The sequence below is a fragment of the Notothenia coriiceps genome, unplaced genomic scaffold, assembly GCF_000735185.1.
Source record: "Notothenia coriiceps isolate Sejong01 unplaced genomic scaffold, NC01 NC01_scaffold00037244, whole genome shotgun sequence".
In the NCBI taxonomy this organism is placed as follows: Eukaryota; Metazoa; Chordata; class Actinopteri; order Perciformes; family Nototheniidae; genus Notothenia; species Notothenia coriiceps.
This window is the reverse complement of record NW_011369945.1, coordinates 9,448,726-9,458,725: the sequence shown is the minus strand read 5'-3', so window position 1 is coordinate 9,458,725 and position 10,000 is coordinate 9,448,726. Positions and strand designations below refer to the sequence as shown.

The window sequence follows — 10,000 nt, the reverse complement described above, 5'->3', positions numbered from 1 at the left end:
TATATACATCCATGTGCTTCACTTCGTAAGGGACAAGGTCCTCCAAAAATGCAAAAGCACATAGTTTTCTTCTTAATCATGGTAACGGTGCTATTGTTCATTCTCAATGGGTATGAGTGTATGTTGTCCTTCCCTCTTCCTGATAAATGGAACCCAGGCAAACTGCGATACAGATTCTCAAATGCAAAAACACATAGAAAATATATAGAGTCAATTCTTTAAATGTTCCAGTTTACTCGATTATCCACAGACCGGTTTCCAGCAATTTTATGGAAACGCCATTGACACAGAATGGAACTTACCAACAAGCGACGTACATCTATCATGGACCAACGGCTTGAAACGTGCACAACTAAAACATTCATGGGTAGCAGTAGAGACAGCAAAGAAATGCTTCCTAGGCACCACAAGACAAGTCACATCAAATTCCATTATACTGCACAGACCGTCTCTACGGCCAAGTGCCTTCCACTCAGCGAGACCACAACAAAATGTAAACTGTATAAGTAGCACCAACATATGAGAGGAAAAGGAAATTACTTCATTTTGAGCCAACTGTCCCCTTTAAGATACGCTCTGGGAGGTAGAGGCTATCATGTTATGGTGTCTTTTAAAATTGCGCAATCAGGCATTTGGTGTGTGTGTGTGTTGTGGTGTGTGTGTGGTGTTGTGTGTGTTGTGTTGTGTGTGGGGTGTGTGGGTGGTGTGTGGTGTGTGCTGTGTGTGCTTCGTGGCGCGCGGTTGCCGTGTTGTGTGTGTGGTGTGGTGTCCATTCCGCAAATGCGGATGACACTTGACCAAGACCTGTCCAATCACACGCCTAAAAGCACCAGCAACCGGCTGACATCCATGCCTCATCTTGTTGGGAGAAACCATACCAATTCCAAGTCCATCTTTTCAACTATTATCTCGCTAATGATCCATTTGGTTCAGGGCCGCTTGCCATGCGCTTACCAAGACACTTCAATGTCAGGGGGGTATATCCAAAATACCCCTAAATCTTAACATGTTATTTTTTTAGAAAAAATGCTTGTTTAAGATCATGGTTGTTGATGTGTGTCACTCAATTAAATGGGTAAATTTTTGAAGGATTACATAAGATGCGCCATGTGAGCCAGCAGCACAGTATTGTCACACACACTTTATCCCTCCACGCCTTGATTTTGGTTCCAATTTGCCAGCCACCCTGTGAAGCAATATTCCATCTCCGGCGCCTGAAAAATTTCCCACCTGCGTCATACATGGTTGCCAAGATGAATTCAACACTACACTCGTTATCTCCCATGGTAGTAGTCATATTCTGAAGCTGACTTCACTTCATATCTGATAAAATCATGGCATCTGTAAACTGTGCCACAGTACATACATATTTTCTTCGGTCCTGTTGCAAATGTTGATTTCTCCACCCCCTTTAAAGTAAAGTAATTCTCAATGTCAGCTTACTGGATAGTAATATATATAAATCAGCTGTGTTGTACAGCAATAAAACAGAGAGGCACATAGAGGCGCAGGCAGAAAATTGCCAGCATTCGGAGAGAACACGAGAGCATGAACGGAAAATGTTATAAAACAAAAATGAGAGAAACAAACACCAGCAAAACAAACACGAGACAAACAAATTGATGCTTCATGAATCCCTAAGCATTGCGGGCTGCTAGAAGCCGGCTGGCGACGCCGGCCCGCGGGTGGTCAAAAGAGTGACTTTATCAATTCAAGGAAATAGGAAAGTAAGACAATAATACGATTTTTTTTAAAAAACAGCTTGTTGCATTTAGTTTCCTGTCCGGCAAGCTTGCCTGCCCTTTATCATGGAGAGAAATTTTTGCCAGTTTTATGAAGTCGTCTGTCATTTTGCATGCGGAGCGCTTTTTCACTCAGGATAATTTCACATCAAACAAATAAAATGAAGGCAGTTCATGATGACAGTATAGATGACATATGCTGCCAAGAACAGTCCCAATGGGAGCTTTGAAATCGTTTTTTTCTTTGTTGTGTTTTTATAACACACAATTACAGGATGCCAGTTTACAGTGCCACAGTTTGGCTTTTAATTATGATAGTCTTGTGTTATTGATGAATCCAAGAATTGGCCTTCAAAATATATTTCAAGTACGCATATTCACAGGCACACTATACGGGCTCATACTTTTTTTCTTCAAAATGTTCTTCTGATTCAACTTACAGCGTGAATTGCCATTTCAACACCGTCAATATTCTTATTTTTAAACTGTAACAGAGGCGAAGTCACGACCTGCTGGTGAAGTTGACTTTAAAGCGCACTGGGTACTATTAGCCTCATTTTTAACATACACAGCAACACCACAAATGTGTCCTCCTCTTGGTAGGCTACAAAACTACTTGGATTTGGTTTAAGGAAAAGTTCGTTTGGTTAAACTAGGTATGTTGGCTTGGTACTAATAGATTGAGTCAGTTGTTACGATATGCAACGTAAATTCAAAAGAGACTGTTCAATGGGAAAGACCAATATTTTTTTCTGTGGACTTTGTTCGATATTTACGTGACGGCTACACGTTACTATCATTTCCTCTATACTCTTTGTCATAACATATGGCCAGCTAGAAGGTCCGCCTAAAAAACTGCACTGGAGGAATGTACCAGCAGCAGTTTTCCAAATACAAGGCAGTTTTTGACAAGTTAGAATTTACAGACCTTTGCCTCCAAAGCCTCTGCATGAGAATAATGTGTTTGGGCCGTTATTGGGGCAAAAGGCTGCTATAAAAGAAACCGCCCCTCGTTAGTTAGGACTTTTTGCCATACAATGCAGATGGTATCTGCAAAGCCGCCCACAGCAGGTTAATTGAGCAACAGACTCAAGAGTAGCATTTCATCTTTAGACAACAAACTGTTCGGCTCGTGTATAAGGGCACATAAAGTCAGACATGCCGCAACCGTCCACCCACCCACCACTGACATTCCTCACCTGCGTCTGGCCTGTTACATAGCATAATGAATCACATTTCAGCCATCTGCACATAAGAATATTAGGTCTTTGATAGTGACATTTTTTCCCTTCATGCTTTGAGAACAGTGTTGCTTCCTCGGGGTATTCGAATGCAGTCCATTAAGGCTCATGAAGTCATCCGATCTGCTGAAAGAACTCCACTCAGGATAAGCGCGTTGTCCGCTCCAAACGTTCGTAAACATTTGAATTTAACTATCAATGGCACTGACCTTTGGAAATGAAATGCCACTCACCATCTTGATCTCTTTCTTCTTCCTCCTATTGCTTCTCTACTTCATTTGGGTCTTAGAACCAATGGCTTGTACCCGGCCTCAATTGATAACCAATTAGCAGGCGTGTTCAGGCTCCAAATGAACCAGAAGGGACTCTGGATTAGAGAGCCTTCAAGCCACCTAATATAGCCCAAATCAACATGCGAGTACTTGTAGATAGCATATCTTTGTGTCAAGTCACCAAATAGTATCACACCTCACTCTCAATACGATGATACCCAACTGTCTCCATAGGGTCTTGATCTCATATCCTATGGCTCCCTCGTTTCACACGCTCCCCTATTCCTTCAACAAGATCAACATACTGGACACTCTCCTTTTTTCTTCGTCTCTCAGCTACGGGGTCAGAGTTACACCGTCGTTCCCATGTTGATGGAGCACAGCGCGCTACACAGCTCCTCTGTTGCCCAGCTCGGAGGCCCGGGCTGGGTTGGCACCGGAGCTACGCTTAGACCTCTCCTCTGGGTCTCTCTCTGGCTGGGGAGCTGCCTGCCACTGAACACTCAGCTGTGTGAGGCTGATGGTGCACATGTGAGAGAGTCAAAGTGATAAAGCTTAAAGACGCATCTCCAGATCCTCCTCTGATCCGTTGCGGTGTTTAATGGAGAGAGACAGGATGAGAGCGGAAGCGACAAGCGTTGGGAGCAATACAAAAACCAAACATAAGGGGAGGGTGTGGTGGCCTAGTTAGAAGGAAAGAAGCAAGCTCTGCAAAACACCAGGGGCCTCATTAAGAGGCTGTATGCAACACTGCACATAAACACATATAAATAGTGTCCTTCGCAAAATGGTACACTTTTTATATGCAGTTTCCTTGGGTAAATAAAACGCAATAAAGAAATACCGCTCCGTATTATACAGTGCTCTCTGATCAATCCTCTGTGTTAGCAGATCCAAAAGCTTAATTGTTCATAAACTCAGAATGCTTTTTAACTGACCTTTAACCCCACCGAGCAAAGTCAACTTGAGATGAGAACATTTTTTTCAAAGGGAGATGTGGACAAAATACAGGCAATGGCCACAACAAAAAATACAAAAGCTGACAATGTAATAAAAGGAACTAGAAATTCAAACTTTTGGAAGTCACATTTCCCAAAGAGATGTACTTTATCAGGTTATAGACCAGCAACAAAAACACATGCCATATTAGGACCTGCTTTAAACTCATTTTATTACATACATATTTAAATTCGCATCTTTTTTTTGTCCAACATCTATCCCATTCAAGGTGCGACATAGACAAGAAGGGAGAAGTATCAGCGGAGACCCTGGCCTCGATGGTGTTATTACTGTTTTCGCTCTCCCAGGAAAGGCGAGAGGTCACAGAAAGACGCCTCTATAAGTTGGGTATCAGGACCCTAATTTTAATTGTCCCATTATTCTAAGAAAAAGGTAAATTGGACACACAAATGTCCACATTTGCCTTAGGCCCAATTTGCTCACAGAGCTTTATTTAATGAAGATTGATTAAACGTGTATTATTGCAACCCGACCGCTTAAATAAAATTTGGTACAGTAAAACTTAAATTAGTGGGACAGCAGATATTTGAAAAATAAGGTAACTGAGATACATGGGAGGAAACTAGAAAGGGAGGAGGAATCAGCCTTGTAAAAGCCAGACAGATTAGCGAGAAAGACACAACGTGTAGGGAGCAACATTAACGGGGAGAGCAAAGGGCGAGCGCGGTTGATAAAGGAGGAGAAGGATGGAGGAGCTGGGAGGAGATGTTTACGCATCTTCAGGAGATGAAAGGATACTTAGGGTCACGACATCATGTCTACTCAGAATCTACGTCGTAATCCTCCGTCATTAGTTAATCGTCTGTGCCCTACCTTCTTCCTTACTTCTGAAGCCGTGAGCCGCCGATAAAGCCATTTTATTTGCATTGTATTTGTCCTACAAGAACACACTGCCTGTAGACAAATATAGGAAATGTAATCATATTAAGTCCATAGCAAATTCTGACTTCACACCTTGTTTATGTGTTTTTTTCCTGCTTCCACTATTAACTTCTATCATTGCTGCAACAAAAAATTGTATATATTGGTGTAATTCCCTGCTGAATGTATACAATAGGCGCGAGAACATTCCCTACAGGGGCCAAAAAAAGATTTAGTCAGCACCCAATTGTGCAAGTTCTCCCACTTAAAAAGAAGTGACGAGAAGGCCGTACCATTTTCAAAATCCTAGGTACTCCACTATGAGAGCGGAGAAAAAACTGAGCAACTCACATTGTCTGGGCCAGCAACAGCATACAGCAACAGGTGTGGAAAACCTGTGAACACTTACAGAAAATGTTGGACCTCTGTCATTGCCAACGCAAGGGTATACACGTATATTACAAGGGATTGAGATGAACTTTTGTTATTGACCAAATACTTATTTTCCACCATAATTTGCAAATAAATTCTTTAAAAAATCAGACAATGTGATTTTCCGGATTTTTTTTTTCTCATTTTGTCTCTTATAGATGAGGTATACCTAGGATGAAAATTACAGGCCTCTCTCATCTTTTTAAGTGGGAGAACTTGCACAATTGGTGGCTGACTAAATACTTTTTTGCCCCACTGTATATTGCTTGTATCACTTGTGTGTTTTAATTCCACACCTTCCTTTCTTCCTTCCCTTATGACCTGGCTTACCCTCGCACTTACTGTAAGGCTTAGCAAGCTTAACTACACTGTTTCTGTGAGGGCACATGAGCAATCATACGTAGAACCTTTGTTTTGAAAGAGTTTTATTGCCGCTCATTGTCTTAGTGGATATATTTAACGGCCATCAAACTGTTGAATAGTGCACTGAGGCGGAGAGACAGGGGAATTAACTTCTGTATCAATGCTCTTCGGTCCATTGTTCTATGCTAACAGGCCATATCAACCATATGAAAAGCAATGGACTACATAAGGTTTTTTTAATTCCAAATGCATTCATTAAAGAATAAAAGAGGGTATGGAAAGGATGTTGGAGATGACGACATTGCATACAGTTCTTTTTTTAAGGGGCAATCCAACTATTTCACTCTATAGATATGACAAGACATGTCACAATGAGTAGCCTACTGCGCTTCCTGATGACGTGTATTAAATAAACTGTTTCAATTGTTTGACCAATACTAGGGAGTAAAAGTCAAGCGATCGCGCCATATGCTGGTTTAACCCCCACATTTTTAAGGCTGCTCATTTCTGAAGAACCCCTTTATTATTTCATTTCATTTGTATTTGTCCCGTTCATGGTACGCAAAACCAAATATACAATAATTGCCAACAAAACATGTCTCTACAAACACACAATTGAGCGAAAAGGATCAGGGAGAAGAATACAATCTTATATGACCTGCCCCTATCTTAAAAAAAACAAAAGAAATACAAATAGATGGTCTGCCCTTCATAATATTTTTTTTTTCACACCCAAACACAACAGTATCGTAGGATACTAAGAGAAACACAAAAAATACTTATTTCCCACTTGACGGTTAACGGAAAGAAACAAAACAACAACAAAAAACAACAACACCAAAACATCACATGTATAAGGAAAAGGAAAAGTACAACACCCTCATCTGAGTCCTACTGGAGAAGAAGGTGGAAAGTGGCGCATAATAATAATAATAATAATAATAATAATAATAATAATAATAATAATAATAATAACAATAACAATGGGACCTGCAAATAAAGAACAGACATCACATCAAAGACATCAAAAATATTTAGCAATTTAACTGAAAAATACATATACAATTCTTTAGATCCTTTTGTTGAGAATTCCACAATTTTACACCAACCACGGAAATACACATTTGCTTGAGCTAGTTATAAACGAGTGGAATTCCAATTCAAAACGTGACTGATTGCTTAGCCTTCAGTCTTGCTCTTTGCAACTTTCTCCAGAATCATTCTCCACACACTGCACTTCCTTAGGCCGTGAAAGTGACAATTCACATACTTGTTAATTAGTATAGGATGTGCTCCATGATGTGAAAAAGACACGCAGTAGTATTGATATACATAATGTTTGGTACCACAGACACCATGGTCGTATAAGACCGGGTCTTGTATTTATTCAACAATTGTATCAATGCTATACCTGACTATTAGTTCCTGTTATAATAAATATTTGCCAAATTGAAATGGTAATGAATTTGCAAAAAAGGTAAAAAGATAGAAACCTCTGAAAACGTCTTGGTCTTGGAGAGGTTGCCTCCCCGAAGGTTCCCAAATTCAACTTGTTCAAAACTAAATCAACATGTAAGTTGTTGTACACTTTAAACATTGTCAAACCATTTGGAAGATGTGTGACTTTTTGAATCTATCAATTGACTTGACTTGTCGGAATTAGTCATTTTTGCTGGATTCAGAAAATAGAGGAAAATAAATGGGGGCCATTCTTCACTACAGCCCAAATTGTTCAATCAATATTCAGTCAACTATCAACAAATTCAATGTAGCAGCACTTTGTTCTACGCCATAGTTCAATTTCTACCCTGTTGAAAGTTTTTCTTTGTTGTTAGTGAAGGTCTGTAGCAGTGTAATAAAATCCTTTGACAGTATGTTCCCCCGGAGATGTGAAGAAAAGGTAACGGGTGGCTTTGATTAAAAATGTTTATGGTGAACAACAACGTTTTTTCTAAAGAAAGTAACATCAACAAACTATTCTGAGCAAGCCTTAATGATGCCAAGGCATTGTTTATGTTCATACATTTATTTCAATGTCAGAATATCATTTCATAACAGCGTGAACTCTTTCTGTATTTTATCTCTACCACATCCTCCGCCTTGCTGCTATCCCCTACAGTAAAAAGGCTGGGAAGAGTGGGTGGACACTCCAAAAGGCTTCTAACAGTTCAAAGTGTCTTTTGTAAAATAGAAGAGCTCGTAGTCTTGTGCGAGGGGGGTTGTGTGCCCTCGTTCCACCTGAGACTACAACTGAGGAACCCGGGTCATTTGAGCAAAATAGATGAAAAGTGTTCCTGCTAAAATGAAGCACAGGGGATGAGTCACGTATCCAGAATAAAACATGAGATGGGTCTTGCAAAGGGAAAGCTATCTCTTTCAAAAGTTTTCGGTCCCAGTGAATATGCATATGCGATATCTTTTGTTGTAAAGTTGGCTGTGTTGTCTATTGCTTACACTTTTCCGACCTAGGACCTTTGGGACCAGGAAACTCATTATTTGATCCAGAGACTAATGGAGGGAATAAACCCAAATGATAAGAAGAAGACAGTTGGGGGAAGTCAGAACTTTTATCATTGGCTTTTATCCTGACCTTGAAAGGTTGGATGATTCTTAGGTGGGTCACAGAAATATCTTATTACTCACTGGGTCGTGGTCTAAACTGGGTTACCAGCCTGTTTTTGGTTCCCACATGGCATGAGCACTGTGTCATTTTCAACTCACAAGATGAAACAAAATTCATCAAATTTTGATCCTGCGGGCTGAAAAAAATAGAACACAGGGACATATTTAGTGAGGCCAATCTGAAGAGCTTTTCTTTATCTGTCTTGTATCTTCTGTGTCACCCTCAGAAATACACGCACACACACAGTATGAGTAGAGGCTCCTATCGATCCACCAGCTGATGCTTATCGGCTTGATCCTCCTCTTTGACCATCCAGACCTGATAACATCTAGAAAGACGCACAATCACACTTGGTCATCAGTGATATCACACAGGGTAATGCTACTCTAATGGAGACATGTGGGATGAAGAACCCTGTAGAAGTGGTGCGAGTGGAGGTTTTTCTCCCAGTAGGCGTCTTTTACGAGGCTTGATTGCCTACTACAAAGTCGATCTGTACGACAAATCCAGACATGGCTCAAATAATATTGTAACATGTGTTATTACCTGCCCCTACGACATGGAAGTTATGTTTTTTTAGCATCATTTTAGCTATCGGCGGTTTTGCGGAACAACTCCTGGCCCAGTTTTAATGGAACTTCGCTAAGAGAGAACCCAATGCATTTTAGAGCTGATCTGAATCATGAGCAGGATACACCAATCATTGTTTTATTGTGTTAACCTTGTTTGATAGGGCAAGGCCTTTGAAGACTCTTCTGTCCTCCGCATGTCCCACTACTTTTGATTTGAGTTTTCCAGTTTTAAAGGCCATGTAATGCATCTAACACAGGTGTTTTTTAACATGTAGTTTAGATATCACCAGAATAAATTATTATTTTTTTTTTTAAAGTTTGTTCATAATTAAATGACATATACGTTAAAAAACGATGTTGGTTCCGAAGTTTGCCGAGTACGCCCCCGATCNTAAGTGGAATAAGTGTGCAAAATATTTAAATTGTATTTTCGGATCCTGAACGAGACCGCCGCCAGAGCGCGTCTCCCCGTTACCTGCAGAAGGAAGCCATGCACATGGCTTCCTTCTGCAGGTAACGGGGAGACGCGCTCTGGCGGCGGTCTCGTTCAGGATCCGAAAATACAATTTAAATATTTTGCACACTTATTCCACTTATTCCTAGTGTGCCACTGATTACGGTGCCACGTGCCAATGCTGGCACGCGTGCCAGGGGTTGCCTACCCCTGCTCTAAACCCACACATACACCTAAACACAAATGCGGAATCACATCCAAGAAAATGTATTTAATAACTGTTTCTTTAACCTGCTTAGACTTTTTACCCTTTTCCCCATTCTGCAAAAAAATTGATATTGAGCAACCATTCTTGCCAACATTAATTTGACTGTTATTTGAGTTTAATCAAATTGTAACCTTAGAGTTGTATTGATAAAT

At 40.5% G+C, this 10,000-nt stretch overlaps 2 protein-coding genes and 1 long non-coding RNA gene across 3 annotated transcripts in view; 2 read left to right on the top strand and 1 right to left on the bottom strand.

Moving 5' to 3' along the window:
• The window catches only part of LOC104965286 (phospholipid-transporting ATPase ID-like), a 718,806-nt gene that overhangs the window by 611,972 nt on the left and 96,834 nt on the right, over positions 1-10,000 (top strand). The window lies entirely within an intron of this gene.
• The window catches only part of LOC104964678 (brefeldin A-inhibited guanine nucleotide-exchange protein 2-like), a 103,446-nt gene that overhangs the window by 30,084 nt on the left and 63,362 nt on the right, over positions 1-10,000 (top strand). The window lies entirely within an intron of this gene.
• LOC104964675 (uncharacterized) overlaps positions 1-10,000 on the bottom strand; it is a 16,087-nt gene that overhangs the window by 1,915 nt on the left and 4,172 nt on the right. The window lies entirely within an intron of this gene.